Below are 22,622 nucleotides of genomic sequence, written 5' to 3'. Positions count from 1 at the left end.
TTAACTAAATAGTACTGATTTATTTTGATATGTTATACTCCCCCCTTCTCCATAATAGTTCAGGATAGTAGATGCAAACTTATCAGTGGTACGCTGAGGAATAATACATGTTTCCATACAGGGATTTCCTGCATCACACATTTTAGATGTCAGGGCATTGTGGGGACAGGCATCTTTAGCATTTACATTACCTGCAGCATCACAATCCAATGGTGATGTCTACAGTAATTTGCAGTAGCTAACCTTCTCCTTTTTCTATGCACTTCTGAATCCCATCTCTTTGATTAACTGCCTCTGATTTTGGAACTGCACTTTTGATGTTGTGGAGGGAACAAACTCAATATGTATTCCTTTTCTTTTTTTACTTGTTTCTTTTTTTCTTTTTTAGTAAGTAGAGGAAAAGTGATTAAGGAGTTAAAAATGAACTAACTTTTTCCATTAGACTATCACCACAAAATCACTGCTATAATAGTTCAGTCTTCCTGGAATTACTTGTTAATTAGGCTTAATTACACCATCAAACAATTACTCAAAATTTGACCTTTTCTAATAAAAGTCAGGCAACAAATCTGTGGGTGAAGTACAGAAATTGTGCTATAAACATCCAGTAGAACAATAATCACATTTTCCTTGGTGATTTTTTTCTTTCCTCCTTTTAAAAAAAATGTAGCTCCATGATTAACATTCATCTAATCCTCCCCTTTTTTCTGAATTACTTTTCATCAAGTTATGCTGGAGATGCCAAAAAAAACATCTTCAGAGAACATATAATTGGACAACTGAAAATGTGAAATAAGCAAACTGAGGAGATCAGACTTACAAAGGCCCAATAAGATCATGACCATTACATTTTATAGGCCTCAGAAAACATTCTGAACAAAATGTTCTATATCTATAGTGAGGGTCAAACCACTCCAAAAGCCCTAGTGCTCTACATTTTTACCAAACATTGGAATGGCAAGGATGCAAATAAACAAGTAGATATGGGCTTCAAATAATTTTGCCTTTTCTCACTATTGCCTTTTATACTTCGAGCTGAATCCCAATGTAGGAATGTTGGGCGGGTTATAGACCGCCCATTTGGGGCGGTCTGGACCCGCCCCTTTCCCCGGAGTATCGGGGCTTCAGTGGCTACACCGGCAGCCGCTGAGGCCCCGATCCGCCGCTTTTCGGGCTGCGGGGAAGCAGCAAAACGCCGCTTCCCCGCAGCCAGAAAAGGGGTGTCCCTGGGGCTTCAAGCCCCAAGGACACCCCACGGCGGCGGGGAGAAGAGAAAGGGGCTGCTTGGCCCCTTTCTCTTTTAGTCCGCTGGGCGCAGCCGTTTGAAGGCTGCGCCCAGCGGACTAAACCAGGAAGGAGCTCCGAAACGGAGCTCCTTCCTGCTCCATGTTCAGGGCGCACTAAGCGTCTAGAGGCGGCGCAGCTGTGACGTCCTCACGGCGGCGGCCATATGGAAGGGCCGCTGCCGTTTAGTGCATGACGAGCACGCACTAGGGTTAGGGCGGTGCGGAAGCACCGCCCTTTTGTAACCCTAGTGCGTGCTCGTCACGCACTAAACTGCCAGTTTGTAACGGCTTTAGTAAGCTAATACTTATACTTGGTGTGATCATTCTTCCACCTACACTGGCTTTCCCAATGTGGGACCTTTGAAATATGTTTGGAATACATCTCTGATCATTCCTGATCTGTACTGCATAGCTAGCATTCTTTAGGGTTTCCAACAAAGATTATTTTAAAACTGTTCCTCTCATAGTAAACTGGTTGTTCCTGAATTTCTTTTTTTGGGATATAATAATAATAATAATTTTTATTTTTACCCCGCCTTTCCATAAAAATGATCAAGGCGGCTTACAAAAGTTAAAAACATTACAATGCAAGATAAAACAGTACGATATAAGGTTAAAAACATTGCTACAAGAAATGGGAACAGGAATCAATAAAATACACATGTCAAGGGCAAGAAAAGGGAAAAATCAATTTACAATGGTCCAGGGTCAAAAGGAAAAAGACAAGGGGCAGAGAAAGAACAATTAACTAAGGTGGGAAGGCCAACCGAAATAAATGCGTTTTTAAATTTTTCTTAAAAGAAGCCAATGAAGCGGCGGAGCGGAGCTCTACAGGGAGCTTATTCCAAAGAGAAGGGGCAGCGATGACAAAAGCCCTCTGTGAGGTCTTCACAAAATGTGACCTAGGGACCTCCAACAAATTTGTCCCGGATGTTCGAAGAGTGCGGGGCGGATTATATGGGGAGAGGCAGTCCGCCAAGTACCCTGGGCCCAAGCCATTTAGGGCTTTATAGGTTATTACCAACACCTTGTATTGAGCCCGGAAGTGAATAGGCAGCCAGTGAAGATCTTTTAAAATGGGTGTTATATGGTCCGACCTGGAACTACCAGCGACCAGTCTAGCTGCCATATTCTGCACCATTTGCAGCTTCCGGGTTTGGTACAAGGGTTGCCCCATGTAGAGCGCATTGCAGAAATCCAATCGAGAGGTTACCAAAGCATGTACAACAGTTTCAAGGTCCCCACGGTTTAGGTAGGGACGCAGCTGGCGTATCAGCTGAAGCTGATAACAAGCACTCCTGACTGTTGCATCCACCTGAGATGTTAGCTGGAGCGACGAATCAAGGAGCACTCCCAAGCTGCGCACCAAGTCCTTCAAGGGGAGCGTGACCCCGTTCAGGACCGGGTGACAGATCTCACCACCCGAAACTGGGGAACCTATCACCAGTACTTCCGTTTTCCCTGGATTCACACTGAGTTTGTTCTCCCTCATCCAGCCCATTACCGACGCCAAGCAGGCATCTAGAGGAGAGATGCCATCCTTAGTTACTGCATCAGTCGGAGACACAGAGAAGACTATTTGGGTGTCATCAGCGTACTGATAACACTGCGCCCCGTGTCTCCGGATGATCTCTCCCAGCGGTTTCATGTAAATGTTGAATAGCATAGGGGACAAGATCGCTCCCTGAGAGACACCAGATGTAAGGGCCCTCTTATCGGAGCGACAGTCCCTCAGCTCCACCATCTGGAATCTGCCCGAGAGATAGGACCGGAACCACTGCAAAGCAGTGCCCCCAACTCCCTCAGGCATTCCAGAAGGATACCATGGTCGATGGTATCGAAAGCCGCTGAGATGTCCAAAAGCACCAACAGGGACACGCTACCCCTGTCCATGGAAAAGCCAACAAGATCTTGCAAACATTAGACAATATTTTATTAAAAATCAGTTAAAGATTTAAAACTTATTTATTTGCTTAAGATACCTCTCAATTGCCTCCCATCCCACATGGGCTCTGGAGGCGATGGACAGTTTAAAGCCAAAAGGGCAACGAACAAGAAAATGTGTGGCTGTCTGAATTTGATCTGCCATGTTGTTCATGTCTTCAGGCATTAATACAGGGTGAGACATTATCCCAGATGCAGAGGCCAGAGATGCACACACTGATCATATCAGAGAGGCCTGTATCTCACCACATCCCCCAACCTTGGTCCAAAACTGTTTTAAAAAATAGGGGGAGGCAATTTCATCTTGTTTTGAGGGATTTGTTTTAGATACTGTTTTTCCAATTAGGAAGCGATCAGAAATCACTTCTATTTTGAGAAAAAGATTCTTTCCTTGACCTAAAAGAAGTCAGTCCTTCTGCAAAATAAAAGTGACAGAATTGTCCCCATAGTCCCTAGGAACCATTTTCAGTGAAAACAGTTTTTTTGTGAGGGGTCATGAGAGGTGAAGGGCTTTGGGATTTGCACTGGTACTTGTATATAGCTTGTGGGCTGAATTTCCCCCACCTTCCTTATCTGCCATGCCTCAATCCTATGGAAAGGGATTTGTAGTGGCACTAGAACACTCTGACAGAGAAGGTGAAATCTTTCAGAATACTACAAATCCCAGAATTCCATAGCACTGAGCCATGGCAGATAAAGTGATAGCAATAGCAAGTTCTTTTGGCCGTTGAGGGAGAGAACAGGCTGGCCCAGCGTCATCAGGGGCTAGCCTGAAGACTGAGTGCCCTCCCTCCATAACTGTCATCTTTCGGCCGTTGAGGGAGAGAACAGGCTGGCCCAGCATCATCAGAGGCTAGCCTGAAGACAGAGTGCCCTCCCTCCATAACTGTCATCTTTCGGCCGTTGAGGGAGAGAGCAGGCTGGCCCAGCGTCATCAGGGGCTAGCCTGAAGACTGAGTGCCCTCCCTCCATAACTGTCATCTTTCAGCCATTGAGGGAAAGAACAGGCTGGCCCAGCGTCATCAGAGGCTAGCCTGAAGACAGAGTGCCCTCCCTCCATAACTGTCATCTTTCGGCCATTGAGGGAAAGAACAGGCTGGCCCAGCGTCATCAGAGGCTAGCCTGAAGACAGAGTGCCCTCCCTCCATAACTGTCATCTTTCGGCCATTGAGGGAGAGAACAGGCTGGCCCAGCGTCATCAGGGGCTAGCCTGAAGATACAGTGTATCTTAATTGTAGATTTTTCTTGTACTGTTTTACAATTTTCTTGTACACCGCTATGATCTATTTGGAATAGCAGTTTATAAATAAAACTTCTTCTTCTTCTTCTTCTTCTTCTTCTTATTATTATTATTATTATTATTATTATTCTATACTGCTTATCAGTGCACTTAAGCACTCCCTAAATGGTTTATAACATGTAAGCTAATTTCCCCCAACAATCTGGGTACTTATTTTAGCAACCTCTGAAGGATGCTAGGCTGAGTCAGCCCTGAGCCCCTGGCTGGTATTGAATTCGCAACCTTGTGGTTGTGATGTAAAATTGCTTTATTTCTGCAGTGCAGATTATACCCAAGTCACTGTACAGAAAAGCAACTTTGTTCTCACAGTGACTAGAAAACATGTCACAGCATGGTATTTAAATCCAACTGCTAGTCCCAACTAGAGACGATCAATTGCCTTTATTACTATACTGAATACTAAACCAAAACTTAAGTAAATCCAATTGATTCAATGAATCTATTTCAGTAGCTGGATTATGTTTAATAACTAGATTAGGCCAAGGATTCCTTCATATCTCCCACTGGACAAAACTGCAGGAGGTACCAAGCCACTTAGAAAAACTCTACTGTGTGGCACTTTGAATATGCAATGGTAGTGACCATTAAAAGAATGAACCATTCAAAAATTATCATCACTGATATAGTGTAGTTTGATAAATGAATCTGCATGTGTGTTTGGAGATGACACTAAATTAGCAGGTATAGTCAATACCCTAGAAGACAGGATCAGAATTCAAAATGACCTTAGGAGATTAGAAAGCTGTGCCAAAACTAACAAAATGAATTTCAAAAGGGAGAAATGTAAGGTACTACACTTGGGCAAAAAAAAAAAAAAATACAAAATGAAAAAATGAAAAAATGAAATGCAAAGATATAGAATGGATGACACCTGGCTTGACAGTAGTGCATGTAAAAGGGACACAGGTGTCTTAGCAGATCACAAGCTGAAAATTAATCAGGAGTGTGATGCAACAGCTGGAGTATAGTGTCTAGATCTAGCTGCATTAATATAGTATCTAGACTGAAGTAAGCAATAGTACCATTTTATTCTGCTTTGGTCAGACCACACCATGAACACTGTGTCCAGTTCTGGGCACTACAATGCAAGAAGGATGTTGACAAGCCAGAGGAGGGTAGCCAAAATGGAAAAAGGTCTGGAAACCATGCCCTATGAGGGGCAGCTTAGGGAGCTGAGTATCCTTAGCCTGGAAAAGAAAAGGTTAAGGGGAGACATGATAGCCATGTTTAAATATTTCAAAGGATATCTTGTTGAGGATGGAGCAAACTTGTTTTCTGCTACTGCAGAGACTAGGACATGGCGCAAAGGATTCAAGCAATAGGAAAAGAGATTTCACCTAAACATTAGGAGGAACTTCCTGATGTTAAGAATTGTTTGACAGTGGAATACACTGCCTCAGGGAGTGGTGATGTCTCCTTCTTTACAGTTTTAAAACAGAGGCTGGATGGCCATCTGTTGGGAGTGCTTGACTATGTATTCCTGAGGGGCAGGGGGTTGAACCAAATGGCCCTTGTTGTATCTTCCCATTCAATTATTATTATTATTATTATTATTATTATTATTATTATTATTATTATTATTATTATCCTGCCTCTTCCCACAGGATCAGGAGTCTATGCTTTTCCCAAACTCATTATTGGTTTATTTTCCATCTCTATTTCAGTTGTCTTCTAACTTGTTCCACTGGCACAGAGTTGAACAGCCATGTGTATACCATACTGTTGGACAATCTTACCTTGAGAGTGATTGCAGTACTCACTCAAGCTCTCACCCTATTACAAAAAAGAGTTTTACAAGCAAACCATGCATATCAGACGTGTAATATTTGATTCATGTCAGGGATGCAGTGGGATGCAGATGTCAGTTTTGTAACAGGTGCTCTGTGGCTGCATCTACACTGCAGAATTAAAGCAATTTGGTAACACTTTAATTGTCATGGCTCAATGATATGGAATTCTGGGATTTGTAATTTTGTGAGATATTTTTCCCTCTCTGTCAGAGAGCTCTGGTGCCACAACAAATTACAAATCCCAGCATTCCATAGGATGGAGCCATGACAAACTCAAAGTCAAACTGCATTATTTCTGTAGTGTGGCAACAACCTGTGTGGACAATGTATCCATGGCCACAAAGGTAATAGCAACATTTATTAGACCATTGCCTTGACAAAATGATGAGTACATTCATATATCCAGATGAAGTCATTATAATAAAAAAAAAAAACCCTTGGGTGAAGTCTATTCTCCTAGGCTGTGTTTGGTCATGTGAATCATTTTGTGATTCAGGTACACATACGTGCTAAAATTGCAATTTATTTTTTGTGTTTCTGAATCTCATTGGCATTTTGTGTTGCCAGTTCACACAAATGGCACTTCCACGAGAGCACTGCCTGAGTGTAAGCCCAGCAGCTACAATTCATTTGTCCAGTGACAACTGGCTCATCACATTTGAATTGGCTCTGCATCTCATGCTAATACGGGCTTCAGTAAGAACAGAATGGCTATCATAGCAGGGGGAAAAATCCCCGTCTTCTCTTTCTGATGTTAGTAGCCATTTGCTGAACATCAAAAGGGTCAAATTCAAAGAGATTTTTTTGTTTATTTTTCTTTTCTGGCAAGCTTTCTTCTCCTGTGTGATTATGAAAGAGGGTACCACAAGATATAACGCCAGACAAGAGAGAAGCCTTCCATGTTAAATGTGCAGGACTGCTCGAATAAGATTTAGAAGCAAAGGCAAACTGTTAAAATTATGCAGGTTCTGTTTTGTGAATCAGGGAAGAAGAAGCCAACATACCGAATGCAACAACAAGGCTCTAAGCTGACATCAAAGCAAAAATGGGGAAAGGGGGAGATGGCCGAAATGACAGCAGCAGCTGCAGCATCTGCCTCTAAATTAGGCTGTGTTTCAAAGTCTGCACTCAACTGCTAAGCAGTATAAAGACCCAGGAGGAAGGCTGCCCAAGAAAAAGAGTTAGCTTTCCAGCCTAACACATCAAAGTAACACATGCTAAGAAGAGCAATAAATGCATATGGCATACAGTCACTTGCTGCCTAATTGCATTGGGCTTATGAAGCCCAGGAAAAAAAAGTCTACTGATTCCTTGTTTTAGAGAGGATTTGAGGGTTCCCCCCCAATGCAGAAATCTGACACAAATTAGGAGCAGATTAGATTCTGTCATTGCAAGGCAACATCCCATCATTTAAAAAGATGGAACAATTTTTGTTTTTGTTTTTCTCCTCTATACAGTAGGACACCTGTGAAATAACAAGTTAATAATTACAGGCTATAAAAACTTAGCAGATCATACAGCTGGAAAAATATTATTATTATTTAGGAAAGCTTTGATCTTCAAAATTCAGAGCTAGGTCTTAAAAAGAATGAACAACATCAGCATTATCCTGTTTAAAATGAAAGTGCCTTATATGGCATCATTTTTTAAAAAAATAATAATTAATACCTTCCTAATGATATTATAAAAAGATAGTAGTGCTTGGATTTTTAAAAGACAAAGTTACTTCTTTCTTTATGATACATTCTAATTATAGTGATTATAATGCATTCAGCATGTGCGTTCAGTATGCACAATGGAAAACAACTCAGTATCGTAAATATTTTAATTTGGCACTTAAAATAATTGTGATTTTATTATAGTTTATGCACATTTCTAGTTCTACAGTTGACATATAATGCTGACATATAATTTTGTATGAACTATGTTGAACTATGATTGTTTAAGAAGATATGCATTGTTATTTCTTTTTCTTTTCTTAATTCATATTTTATTAATTTACATTCAATGACAAATCAATCATTATATGTACAAACAATAATTAACCATTTAACAACTCTAAAAAGTAAACAGAACACAATCAAGTAACACAAATGCTGTATTCCCAAATAGATGGAAATGTTAAAGGTGTGAGCATTGGGCCCGATAATATTACTTATGGTGTTATGTATATAACGTCTTTCCACTCACCAAGATGATGAGGTGGCATTTTCAAGTGTTGCATTCTGTGGTTAACAGAATCACTAAAAAGAAACCATTTCTTAGTAAAAGATTTTTATTCTGCATGGCCCTTTGTTTGCCTCAGTATACACAATAATTATTATTTCTATAAGTTTGTTAATTAATGGAAAGTCCAGTTTCAAGCATTTTAGCAAATAGTATCAACACACATGAAATTAATAATAAAACTACAAACTGTTTTAGAACTCTGAACAAATACTTTTCTCAGCCAGCAGCTGTTTCACTACAAATGGATACATGTTTGAGCAGAGAGTTAAAGTTGCAAAGATTCATCTATAATGCACTTTGGTACATGTGCATTAGGAGAAACAATTCCAGCAGAAATGATGCACTATGTCTGCCAGAATGACATTATACATGAAATAATATTGGTTTTTATGCTTATGGATTTCTATCAGTTTAAATGAATCCATTCAAGGGCATCAGCATCAGATATGGAATGTGTTCCAACATAGTTCTCATCATGAAAAGAGATAGTCAAAATGAAAAACAAAAGAGAAGATGTCTAATGTTAAAAGGGAGGAGGGCAAATGAAAATTGTTAATACAGTGCTTTTGATGATGTGTTTCATTGTATTAGCATTTACACCAGGGCACTTTTTAAAAAGCTAGAAAATATTACCTTGTTTCCTCTTTCTAAATGAAAGCCAGGATACTCCCACTCTGTTACAGGCATGGGCTCTCCAATAGGAGATCCAAACTTCAAAAGGAACTGCATTTTTAAAGTTCAGAGCAGACCTAAGCAGGGTAACAAAAGACCATCAGTTACAAAAGGGTAACTGTGAAAAAATGTGCATGCAATCACATAACAGTAATGATCATTGGAATTTGACTTGTTAAATTGTAAAGACAATTTTACAACTACTGCAATTCTCCAGACATCTAGTCAGTGCACATTTTGTCACATTTTTCTTACCCGATGGCTGGTGCTACAGGTACCACAGGCATATTGTGGTAAGTAAATGTGTTACTATGGAAATAACTGAGATAAGGTAGTTAGAATTTAAGAATACAGTAGTTGTGTTGTTTTATAGTTGTTTACTTGGCTTCTGGCCCTCTCCAAAACTAGTACATGGAAGAAGTTATTTTAAAATGCAATGGCTGACATCCTCCATGGATCTGGAAGAGTTTTATGTTCATGAATTCGAAATCCATTTTCCTTCTCTCCTCAAACAGAACCTAACTTTTGTGAACTACCTGCCATGGCTATTAGTAGCCAGAAGAGTGGGTTGGCTAGGCATAGGCCATCCAACATTTCCCAGATGAAACCTAGGATACAGGCAACATCATAATGTTATAAAAATGACAAAGGTTTTTGATGAGAAAAAACACACAAGCTACGAGAGGTTGCCAAAAATTGCAATTGCCTGAGTCTACAAGGAAAGGCAAGACTCTGCCCCTTCCTCTTTACTCCTCCCATCTGTGCTAATTGAGTACAAACACAGATTGAGGCCATGGCAAACACATGGCTCGGCCTCAATCTGCCTTGCAGCTGGCTGAAAAAGGAATGGCAAAGAGCTGCTCTTTTTTGGGGGCAGCAAAAGGCAGCTTTTCCCGCCCCTCCACGGTCCATGGGTGGCTTCAAGCTGCTCTGGCGATGTGTGCCATGTAAATGCTGTGCCACTGGAGCACCTGGAAGCTGGCCCAGGTCTGAGCATCAGTGTGACTTCTGGGTGTCTTGGGGGCATGCTCCCAAACTTGCTGGAAGCTGCCTTATCATGCTGGTCTGTTTCCACCCTTAGTTTGCAGAAGTTGAAGTAAACGGATAATAGAGGGAGAAGATGGGAGGAGGAGAGTGAAACTGGGGGAATTTCAAAGCAGTTGGGGAAAGGTGAGATGACAGAGGATTAATCAGCACTGTCTCTGTCAAATAGGGATAGTTGGAAGATATGCAAACACTGTGTGGTTCTGTTCCCACATCTGGATGCATGAAGTAGACATCCCAGACCTCCAGAGAACCCCAGGAGGTCCTTTTCATGATGTATCCACCTGTAGGGAGATCCTTAGATGCTGTTTGGTTCAGCAGCACCACAGCACTCTAAATGGCACCTGAAAATGCCACCAACAAATTAGACCACCCTCTATCTATCTATCTATCTATCTATCTATCTATCTATCTATCTATCTATCTGCCACACTAAGCAGAACATCCAGTAATGTAAATGCAGACTACATGTCTAAAGACACATAGAGGATTATCAGATGAGGGACATCCCATCCCTTTCCCATCATGTTCCCTTATCCTGTCCAGGAAGCATGAATGATGGTGATCGTGCGAAAGGCTTTCAGATGAAGTTGCACAGATCTCCCATTATCCCACCATTAACCTGATATTAAAGTGACATTGGCCAGCATTTTGCATTAATGGAAGTTTGTGTTAAAGCAATGTTGCTTCGATGATATGTTAATGGCAGGACCAGCACTACAATTAGAAAGCCTTTCATGCCATTGCAGTCATGGATGGGTTAAGGATGGGGCAGCAATCCCGTTCCTATCCCATCCCTGTGTGAAAATCTCCATAGCTGACAAGCTGCCAGATATGTAGCTATGAATGGAAGATAAAATGAGGACATTGCACCTTCATAAGAATTCTGATTCCTCAATGACACTTTCCTTTACTTCCAAAAATATCTAGGCTTGCAACAACTTAAATTTTCACTGGAGTATTAAGAAATAGAATTTAAACATCAAAAAAGGGTGGGGGCAGGCATCCAAGGGAATGTGAACACAGCATGTATAAGAGTTCTAAATGTGAACAATTTTCAATGTCTCACTCTTTGCAACTTAAAGAAAATTTCATTTGGGTGCAGAATACTTAGTTAGGGGACATATCCCCATTTTGCAACCTGCTGTGTAGATACAATCATGGGAGAAGCCACAAGTAACAGTTTTCTGTGATTTGTTATGAAATGAATTCAAACTGAAAATGAAAGAAATTGAAACGTTTTAGTTTTTGCTATACAAAAATGTTTAAGGTGTAATCTTTATTACTGTCATGCTCAATGAAGTTCACAGCAGCATGTAAATGAGAGGCTATCTTTAAGGTATGTAACAAAAGGGCAGAAGAAGACAGTTCCTCTAAAATGCAGAAGTTGTTTAACACCACTCTGTCATGCAACCTTCTCTTCTACTTGCTTGCCTAGATCTAGGCAGCCAATGCCTCACTTCCAACTTTGAGAATCTGAAGATTAGAAATGAACCCCAATATTGAATAAGGAAGTGAGTGAGTGTGTATGTATGTATGAGATGCTACCCCTATGGACCAGACTTTCCCTTTTTCCTGACAAGCCCAGTGCCTAGACACCACTGGTTTTCCTAAATTTGGCATGTATGAAAGGGAATGCTGCATATATACCAATGAGCACAGTGGTCCTTTTGTACACAGATTTGATGCACATACATCTGTATACTTCAGGACCTGTTATGACATATGACAGGGGGCTGGATCATGGCCTAAGTGCACACTGGCAGCAGGGTGCATGGCTGTTGGCCCCAGTCACTCCTCTCCTTAATGTATGAACAGAGTTTTCATGAATAGCCCTTTGAAAAAAAGCTTATCTTTTGTAAGACATAAAGCTGCTTATGCCCATAAACCACCTTGCCTACCTATATTACCTTTCCCAGAATTATACATCACTGCATCACAGTCAGCAGGAACATTGTTGTAAATCCTATTTGCATTCTCATGATGATGTGTTAAAAAAAAAACCCAAACCCAGAGTGTTTGAGGTTTTTTTCAGTGATGTGCATTTGCTGTTCAAGTAGTAGTTTGGACCACCCTATGAGAACTTACTATTAAAGGTCTGTTGCATTTGGGACTGGAAAGGAGTATTCCAGGACAGGCATGTATTAAGAATGATTTAATAGAGGAGATTAATGTGAATATCCTAGCCTTCAAACACTGCCCAAATATTCCTTTCCTATACCTCCAAACACCAAAGTGTTGATTTGATGGTTCTAAGAACTGATTGGGCAAACTGGGCTTTAATCATGTGCACAGCATAGATCAGTCCAAGGATTCACCTACAGGGCTTGCCCACAGGCAAGTCAAACTACCAAACAGATCAATAGAAGGGTGAAAGTGTAGCATGTATCAAGTGTTCCCAGAGGAGATTCTACTAAAGAAAAAGAATTCCCATATTAATTGAAGGTTCATGATTATTTCGGCACACAGGCATGTAACTGCCCATATGGAGCACTGGCCAAGGACTGGAGATGAGACAGAGATCTCTGTCTTTGTAACATAGTCAAGATAGACACAAAAGTTGAATTTATAAAAGAGTCTTTGAGCTCAAACCCGGAACTACAATTGTAGCACCATACATCTACACTATAGCATTACATTAATTTAATCCTCAGTCTCTTACTTCTCAAAGTACTTTGGGAGTCATAGTTCAGGGGGATTGCACTACACTTCTCTAGCATGATACCTCACTAAATGTCAGACCCCAAGAATGGAGCCATGACATTTAAAGCTGTGGTATGTGGAGTGCAAACACATTCTCTGATATCCTTTGAAATTTGGGACCAATTTACATGACACATTGCATATTCTATATATTACCAAGTGAAATTAAATTAGTATCTATTAGACAGAGAACACCTTCTTGACAGTGTGCACTTGGGCAAAAAAAAAAAATACAAAATGAAAAATGAAAAAATGAAAAAATGAAAAAATGAAATGCAAAGATATAGAATGGATGACACCTGGCTTGACAGTAGTGCATGTAAAAGGGACACAGGTGTCTTAGCAGATCACAAGCTGAAAATTAATCAGGAGTGTGATGCAACAGCTGGAGTATAGTGTCTAGATCTAGCTGCATTAATATAGTATCTAGACTGAAGTAAGCAATAGCACAGTAGTAAAAGGTCCACACCGGGGCTTTTCTGGTGGCTTAGTGTCACCATTTTGGCACCAGGAGACCTTAAAAAATTATTCCAGGCATCTTAAAAAATATTGTTTGGAACTCTGTATCAGCTACTTAGTAAAATATACTAGATTTACTCATCTGTAACTGTTGCATATTCATGACTGCTACTTAGTTATGATTTTGACTCAATCCAAGCAATCCTCCGACCTCAGCCTATTTTACCAGGCATCAGCTGAATGGGATAAAGGAGATCCTATTATGCTAAAGATCAGAGCACAAGTAAATAACATTTCTGTCAAGTTGGGGGTGTGGGAGTTTGGGCCAAGAGAAGTTGTTTAGTTAACTGTACTAAACTAAGTAGCTGTGTTAGAAAACTATGACAGTGGAAAGCACCAGATGTATACTAAACAAAGGACCCTATTGCATGAAGTTAAAACCCCAGCTTACCTTTCCTGAATTCAGTCCTAATTCAAGAGACAGCCAGGTGTTATCACAAAGAAATCACCACTAAATTGCCACCTGGGTCCATCCTGAATGCAGCCTGGGTTGCAGGTTCAGCAGCCATTTTTAGAAGTCAGAAGCTGATACTTGGGCTGCATGTGCATTGCAGAAATAATGTAATTTGTATATTTAATTGTACTGAAAACTGTAGAGACATCCAGGAAGATAAATAATGTTGTATTCCCTCCTTTTTCTCTGGAGCAACTGGGGCTGCATGTGCACTGCAGAAATAAAACAGTATGACATCAGTTTAACTGCCATGGCTCAATGCTATAGAATCCTGGGATTTGTAGTTTGTTGTGCCACCAGAGTTCTCTGTCAAGGATGGCTAAATATTTCACAAAACTGCAAATTCCAGAATTCCATAACATTCAGTCATGGCAGTTAAAGTGGTGTCAAACTGCATTAATTCTGCAATGCGGATGCAGCCTGTGTTCCTGCCAGGATTTTCAATATTCAGTTTGGACTTACTTAGTCTGGATAAAGCTTATTCTTTTAAAGAACCAATAGGCCTTATTCCATGATGTGCCGTCTTTTTGAAATGGCCTGCTCTTTTTGTCCATCTGTCCTACTGAAAGTGAATTTCTCCTCAAGATCGTCATATTTCACCTGCAAATCCCCTTCTCACTTTAGAAGTATTCATGTTATTTGAGTCTTGATCTTTATTACTTGGAAGTCCCATTGATTTCATGGAACTAAGAGGAGTGCATAAGATCTCAGCTTTCATTCCTGAGCCCACTGGGCTAAACCATGTTAATTTTGTGTCCCATACAGTGCCTAGCAAACTGCTGTTTCTAAGTAAATATTTAATGAGAAAAGGAAGGAGAAAGGAAACTTCATAGGAAAGATACATAAAATACTGTGGAGGTCAGATTTTTAGTTGGCACGACTCAGCATAATCTCACCAGCTTCCGTACAGTTAGAATGATTTAAATTAAATCATCTAGCCCACACACAGTACTGTAGCAGCTATTACCTAAATGCCTATAGCTCCATAAAATTAAAACTGTATTATTATACTAATGTAATAACATGAATAAAAAATGAATCTGATCTAATGAATGCATGATAAAATTAATCTATTTGTTGCTTATGTTGTCTTCTTTTCAATTCTTCAAGTCTGGAAAATAAAACAGTTTTGGTTCCATGCTGTTTTACAGTAAGTTTCTGCCCTGTGAGAATTTCACTAACAACTTATGAACATCCCGAATCCAGAAATTTGCAACAGGAGTTCTGATGCTGCTCTAAGCATCCCAAAGCCCTAACACCACCCTTGTAATTAAGTTTGCTTTTCTTCATTTTCCCCCTGCTGTTAGAAATAAAATATGTAGTTCAGCTTTCCAATATACAAGGAAAACTGTATGAATACTAATCTATTGTAACCTCAGTGGAGTTGTGCGAAAAAGATTGACTTTGATTTTATTAATTGTTTTCTCAAATAAAATGCTTAATAAAAAAGCTGAAGATGCTGCCTTTCACATTTGTACAAAGAATTCCAAATAAAAATCCTACTTTCATTACTGAAGAAAAGAATAGCAATTGATTCTTCCAGTGTTTAATTGAAGCACCTACTGTGTGTCAAAATATTATTTTTTAAAAATCTCATTTAAAAAATAAGGGATAGGGGGAAAAAAACAAGATAATGCATCCCGTGCTTCTATGGGATTCACAAATGGTCTTTTGACCTTTGCTCCATGCCATCCTCAACATTATACAATATGAAACAGATAATACTAGGCAATGCTTGATGTTTTCAGATGCAAGCAGTAATGGGATTTTTAAAAGGTCAAACACTATTAAATGACTGAATTGAAATCACTATAACCCCACATTTCAGAACCTCTTACATGCAATAAAAGTATCAGATCAGTTTCAAAGACCTACATTTGGGATCTTTTTAAAAAAATGCACAGGAATTTTTATAATGCTTGATGTCAATCTTGGCTTGTGAAATCAATATGTCAGGTTTGCACACTTGAGTTTCTGAAGTTATAATTGTTTAACTGGAATTATAACCAAAGTAATCTGGAGAGAAAACAAGTTTCATTACAAACTTTTTTGGGCTCTAGCCCACTTTATCAAAGGCAGTGAGTGGTATCATAACTTCCAGGGTTTCTGAACAAAACTATTTAGAGACTTTTCAGTCTGTCTTATAGACTGCTTTTGTGATGAAATGTGTCTTGGTGTCTGTAATGGGATATAGACAGGAAAACACAACCACTGATTTATTGATTCTCCTAGACCTCTCATTGACTTTAGTACCATCAACCATGATGTCTTGAAAGGATGGGAGTTGGCAGTACTCCACTCTACTGAGTAAGGAATCAGCATACCTCTCAGCTCAATTGTTTTGCATTTGTCTGAATCACACCTGCATTTTTATCTCATCCTGTGTTCCTATCATGTGAGATTTAATAATCTCTGCATGAAAATGTATACCTACAGTATTTTCATATTATTTTCCCTAACAGATGTGCTTTTCTGTATATTCCTCTCAATATATGCATTATGTTTGCGTTTTACCATAATGAACTAAAGCATGTTTGTACATGTTTTTCAACTGTGTCCATTTTTAGCCATTCACATAGATGTAATGTATGTGTGGTTTTATGCATATTTCATTCCTTTCATGTGTTTAAAGTGAAAATTTGGTAAGATGTGATGTTTTAAAAGAATAATGGAGCCTCTCCTTTCTCCTCTCACTGAACCTCACCCCACTCACACAATCTCTTCAGTGATTTAAAGGGCCCTTTCTCTGTGTTACTGCCCTTGAGTTATCTAAAGACTGCAATCATGTCACCCCACAGTTTTCTCTTCACCAAGCTGAACATGACCACATCCTTCAACAATCCCTCACATTTTTTCTCCATAACTCTTATCCATTCATTCCTGACAAATAACTCCAAATATGATGCTTGCAAACCATTGCTTGTCCAGTTGCAAATGGGCCAGTAGCATATGGGTTTCTATGGATTCCATCTTAGCTCACATGTTTAATATCTACATGCAAGTGTTGGATTTAGCCTGTAGAATCATCAGTATGTGTATGATAGCTAGTTCTGTCTCTCATTTTCATCTGATTCTAAGTTCACAATACTGACAGTACTCTGGCAGCTGTAAAGGACTGGATCGTACAAAGTAATATGGAATATAATCCAAATAAGACAAAAATAATATTGATAGATGCATTATGTAATTCAGGATTAGGTGTCCAAACTGTCTTGTATAGAGTGACAATCTTATCTGACATATCAGGTCTATTGTTCAGGGATGATCCTTGATCTGGCCTTCTATCTGGATGTGCCTTTTTCCAGTTCAGTTGGTTAAGCCAATTCTGCTGGCTTAGGAATGGCCATGATGGCTCCTAAGAAAGGTGACCATTGGGCTGGTACAGACCAACCCATTGTGATGCCCTTGTCACATGTTAGGGTTGCCTTGGGGTGCTCCGCCCACATGCCCCTCAACCCTAGCATGTGATGAGGGCATCACAATGGCGGCGCCCTGTATATAGGGTGCCACCATTGTTACGCGAGCATCGCACGGCATCCACATGGTGCCACACGGCACTTGCGTAACCAGTGCGTCACAGTGCGCCAGTGGTCCTTCAGAGTTTTGGACTTCACCTCCCAGCAGGCACTGTCAGCTTGGTCCATAGTCAGGAATTTTGGGAGCTGAAGTCCAAAACACCTGGAGGACAAGTTTGGGAATCACTACTTTAAAGCAATAAATGTCTTGGGACCAGATTATTTTGATGGCTGGTTTTTGCATCCTCCCCATCTGCAGGTCATCATCTGAGACACTAAATAAGATTCCCTTCGCAGGCACTACAAGGTTCGTTTGTGAGCCTTCTTTGTGGTTGTGCCTACACAGGGCATGATCTACCAACAGACATTTGTCAGACTTCCACACTATATTGTATTAGCAATATATAAAAACTTGGTTCTACCCAATATCACCCCAGAGCCTCAAAAGGCAATGGAGGATTCAGGTGGAGGTTGATTGGTTTGATTGTTTGATTGTTGCTTGTTTTAATGATTTATTGTATGTTTTGTCATTGTTATATTTGGAGTTTCCATTGTATATGTGAAGGATGGAGGGGAATTATGTGTATTGTGTTGTCTTGTATTAGAGTTGTATTGTATTGTATTATTATATTGCATTCCATTAGAGTTACATTTGTTATTATTATATAATGATTGTGAGAGTAAAAGGGATCATGTTCTCTTTTTGTTACTGTATTATTACTGTATTGCATTATTGTGTTGCCTTTCTGGGATTTTGCTGCCAGGGGAGTGTCAGAAATTGCCATCTAGATGTTATGCCTTAATTATTACCATGTTATGTATCTTGTATTTTGGATTTTTATCAGGCATTGTCATGTACTTCAGATTATGTTTGTTGTATTCTTTATTCTTTATTTCTGCTTTTGTATGATTATTATATTGTTATGTTTGTTGTGCTACAATTGGTGGGGAAGCTATATATTTGATATCTTTCTTTTGTAATCCACTTTGATTCCATGAAGAAAAAGCAGAATATAAATAAATCATTTATTATTATTATTATTATTATTATTAAGATGTGAGTTAAAACTTTAAATAATGTTTTATAGCCCATATGATACATTCCTTTCCTCTTTTTAAAATGTTACTTGTGTTTAGTTTTAAATGTTTTTTTTATGAGTAAGGGGCTAGAAGTTAGTGTTCTAAAGATTGCTGATCTCTCTCACCAATCCCCTAGCAACTTTGAATTCTATATCTGGGAAATAGATAGTTATACATTTTTAATAAATAAATAAATAAGAAACATGTATATACAGCAGGACTGGGAAGCATTTCCTTTTTCACAGTTGTGCTGGCTGTCACTGGTTAGAAATGCAGTTCTACCACCAGAGCCCTTTGCCTGTGAGGGCATCGCCACAATAAAATGCAAAGCCACATGTGGAGGAAAGGCCACAACTTTATTAACGCAAGCATCAGCAAAAAGGTAGGGTTGGCCAAAAGCATAAGTTCTGGATCATCTTACAACCCGCCGTTCTAGGATAAATGGCATGTCATATAAAGCAAGGCATCGGGATGAGCTAGGGGCTAGATTAACGGCCTCTCGTATCCATGCAACACTCAGATTGCATTTAACTAAAGCCCCTAGTCACCGGGAAGCGGTGTCATGTTATAGCCCCCGCAATGACCACAACGTATGCCCTCATCGCTCCCGTGTCCCATAGGGACTCCCGATACGGTGCTATGCAACCTTATAGACTATGCCTACCAAATCCAGAACCTCTGCTGCTGCCACAAAGGCTGTTCTGAAGGAACACCACCAGCAACCCTACCCCGCAAGCAACACCAACAGGGTTCAGAGGAGCTGCCAAGCCGGCCTGACCCATGCCAATTTTAAGTCCAAGACGGCTGAAGCTGCAACATATCACACGTTCAGCCTGGTGGAAGCACTTTTGAGAAAACACATAATGTCCACCAATGAAAAGCCAGGTTCCACCTCAACACCGCCAGAGTAGCAAACAGTAAGCGCAGTCATCCGGCTAGGCAGTGGATCAGCAAATAACAGCAATGTTGGTACTTGGCCCAAACCTGCAAGTGAATGGACTGTCTGAAATGCCAACAGATAACAAAGCAAAAAGGCCCCAACCAAATAGACCCTATAAAAGGTAGGGGCTGCAGACCCCAATTTCATCCCCAAAACAAGCAAACAGGGTTTTAAAGCGCAACCGCACACTCACCAAAAACAAATAAAATTGTCAAAAGCAGAAAATGGGGAAAAGATGTCTGAATGCCCCCTCAGAGTTCCTTCATCTGAAATATTGCTGGTCTCCCATCCAAGTACTAACCAGTGCTGACCCTGCTTAGCTTCCAAGATCATAGGGGATCTGATGCCTGTAGGTTATATAGGCCTGTTGCTAGAGAAGCCAGCAAAGTAGTCTCTAGCTGGGCCCCAAAGTGAGGAGCCCAGCCCAAAATGGCGGCTGAGTCACTCTCTCTCTCCCCCAAGGCCGCAAAAAGATGGGGGAGGGGGCAAGAGACCCCCACCTTGTAGCGCAGGGCTGCAGGGACCCCTGGAGTAAAGCAGGGAGGAGGGGGCAAGACCCTTATGCTCGCCTCCCCGAAAGCTCAGCTCTGCTCTGTAGCAGAGCAGAGCAGAAATGGCACCGAGAAGAACGCTGCATGACCTTTATATAGGCCTTCTCTAAAGGTGGGGGCCGAGAGGGGAATCGCCCCGCCCCCAGGAGCAGCTAGCCAATTGGCTGCCCTCGAGGACCAGGGTGACCATAGAGAGGGACTATCCGCCTCCTAGAACATCGCTCAGGAGGCAGAAGTCCCTCCCTTTCCCCCCTCTGCCGGCCAATCAGAGGCCAGCGCACCCCAGCAATGCTGGGGCACGCCAGGCCTCCATGGTGCCCGGCCCCGGCGGCAACGCTGCTTGCCCAGGGAGTCAGGCAGCAGCCTTTTCTGTTGAATGATTTCAGAGGTCTGCTTACAGAAGAATCTGGTAGCAAATGTGCTATACTGTTAAGACCTGCAAACACAAGAGCCAAAAATGGAATGGAGAAGGAGTTGAACAAATGAGAAGCAGAGTTATGCCAAAAGACACAGCCATGGTGCCAGCACAAAATTAGGCATAGTGAGAGTAATCAGGTAATTCTCAACAATCTATAGACTAGTTTTTTGTGGGGGGGGAGGGTTTGGGCTATGTAGCCTTGTTCTGGAAGAGTTTATTCATGATGTTTCTCCAGAATCTGTGGCTGGCATCTTCAGAGAATCTCTGAAGATTCTCAGAGATTCTCTGAAGATGCCAGCCACAGATGCTGGCGAAACATCAGAAATAAACTCTTCCAGAACAAAACTACATAGCCCCCAAAACCCATAAAAAACAATGGATAACAGCTGTGAAAGCCCTCAACTTCACAGTCTATAGACTGAAGGAGCCTTTGGATTAAGAACAGCTTCAGGTGACCTAACATTGATTCAGTTTGCCCTTGGAGGTCTTTGCCAGTTTGCCAGTTTGGATTGCACTCTATTAGATACAGTCAGCCCTTTGTATTGGTGGGGGCACTGTTCCAGACACACACACACACAGATGCCAAATTCTGAAGGACCTTAAGTCTTATTATAGTCAGTTGTGCTGTGATGTGTGCACAACCATGTTGGTGTGGCCATGTGCATGCACCACTATTGATGAGAACAAGTTGGGGCCATCTGCAGATGTTTCAATGACAGCCAGCAAGCCCGCTGATACAGAGGGCCAATTCTACTGTATTTTAAAATGGCTTCCATTTTGGGCACATGCATCTTTCCACACAAGACAGTGGCTCAGAGCTGTATGATTTGGAAGGAAGAAAACATATCTAGGATCCATTTCATTTCTTCTCTGGGTTATAGTTTCTTCTCTGAGTTATAGTTCAAACATTACATGAGCTGTTGTGGATGCTGAAGTTTGTCATCAAAATAGATTCAGAAGTCTGCACAACTGAATAGCTCCATCAAAATTCCTACCAAATATGGAATAGATTCTCTCTCTCTCTCTCTCTCTCACACACACACACACACACACACAAACCAGCAGCCACAATTGGAAAAGGACTAGAGAAGTGAAAGTAGGGGGTTTCACAGAAGTCTGCACATCTTTTTAACAAGATGCCAGCCCTAGCTAGCATGGACAGTATGAAAGATGTTGCCCAAAGTTCCTTGGCCTCGCTGTACATGAAAATGGTGGGGCGACTTTGATAAAGAATGCAAGCAGCAGTTAGAGAGCCTGATTAAGGAGCAAAGACACCAGTGGTTTAGAGAAACAAACTGAAGACTTGATTTTAGGAATTCCACTCTAAGGTAGAAAGTAACTCAGGGTACTAATCTAAACTAGCTTTGTTCTAGGGAAGAGTGAGAGAGGAGTAGCTAGGAAGAGAAGATGTGAAAACATCCTTAGGAGCATTTGTTTACATCACAGAGGTGTCAGGATAGGTAGACAAGGAAGGAGGATGCTGTGGATCAATCAGACTTGTTGTTGTTGTGTGCCTTCAAGTTATTTCTGACTTATGGCACCCCTCCCTGGAACTGGGTAGCTAACATTGGCAAAGTCTAAGTCTTTCTGGAAATAAATATCCAGTGCTTACACAACTGAAGCTACCACTCCCTATCACAAGTACCCACCATCCTCATACAATATCAGAGTTTCCTTTATCTCGGTGTGTTCTTCCTCCAGTGCACTGTTAAAATTTAGACATCACTTTCTCAAATGCCATATACAATGATTGTACCATATGTTGTGCCTGGAGAGAAATAATAAAGATGTGTTGTCTTTTTATAAATAAGCTTTCATATGAACACTAGTGCAATATACCCAGTAAAACATGAACCCACACAAGATGCTATTTTTAAGTGTTATTTTTTTCAAGCCCTTCTAGCCATTTTGTATCATAAGATTTCTTGGCACTGCCTGTATAATTTACTCTGAGTTGCATTATGGTGCCATTAGAGGGCAGAAAAGAGTAAGTGTGTAAGCAGAAAAATAGTGTGAAAGCACCAAACCTATAATCTGGGAATAAAAGAGCTGAGATTTAAATAACAAAAAGACAATGTTCTAAATGTGTCATCAGAAATAATATACTGAACTCTGAATAATGAATCTTCCAAACTGAAATATTTTGCATTTCAGTGGAGCTGTCATTTCCTCCCCAG

Source organism: Sceloporus occidentalis, unplaced genomic scaffold, assembly GCF_023333645.1.
Source record: "Sceloporus occidentalis isolate IW3139 unplaced genomic scaffold, rSceOcc1.0.p SCAF_2, whole genome shotgun sequence".
Lineage (NCBI taxonomy): Eukaryota > Metazoa > Chordata > Lepidosauria > Squamata > Phrynosomatidae > Sceloporus > Sceloporus occidentalis.
The sequence above is the reverse complement of the archived record's forward strand: the minus strand, read 5'-3'. Positions refer to the sequence as shown.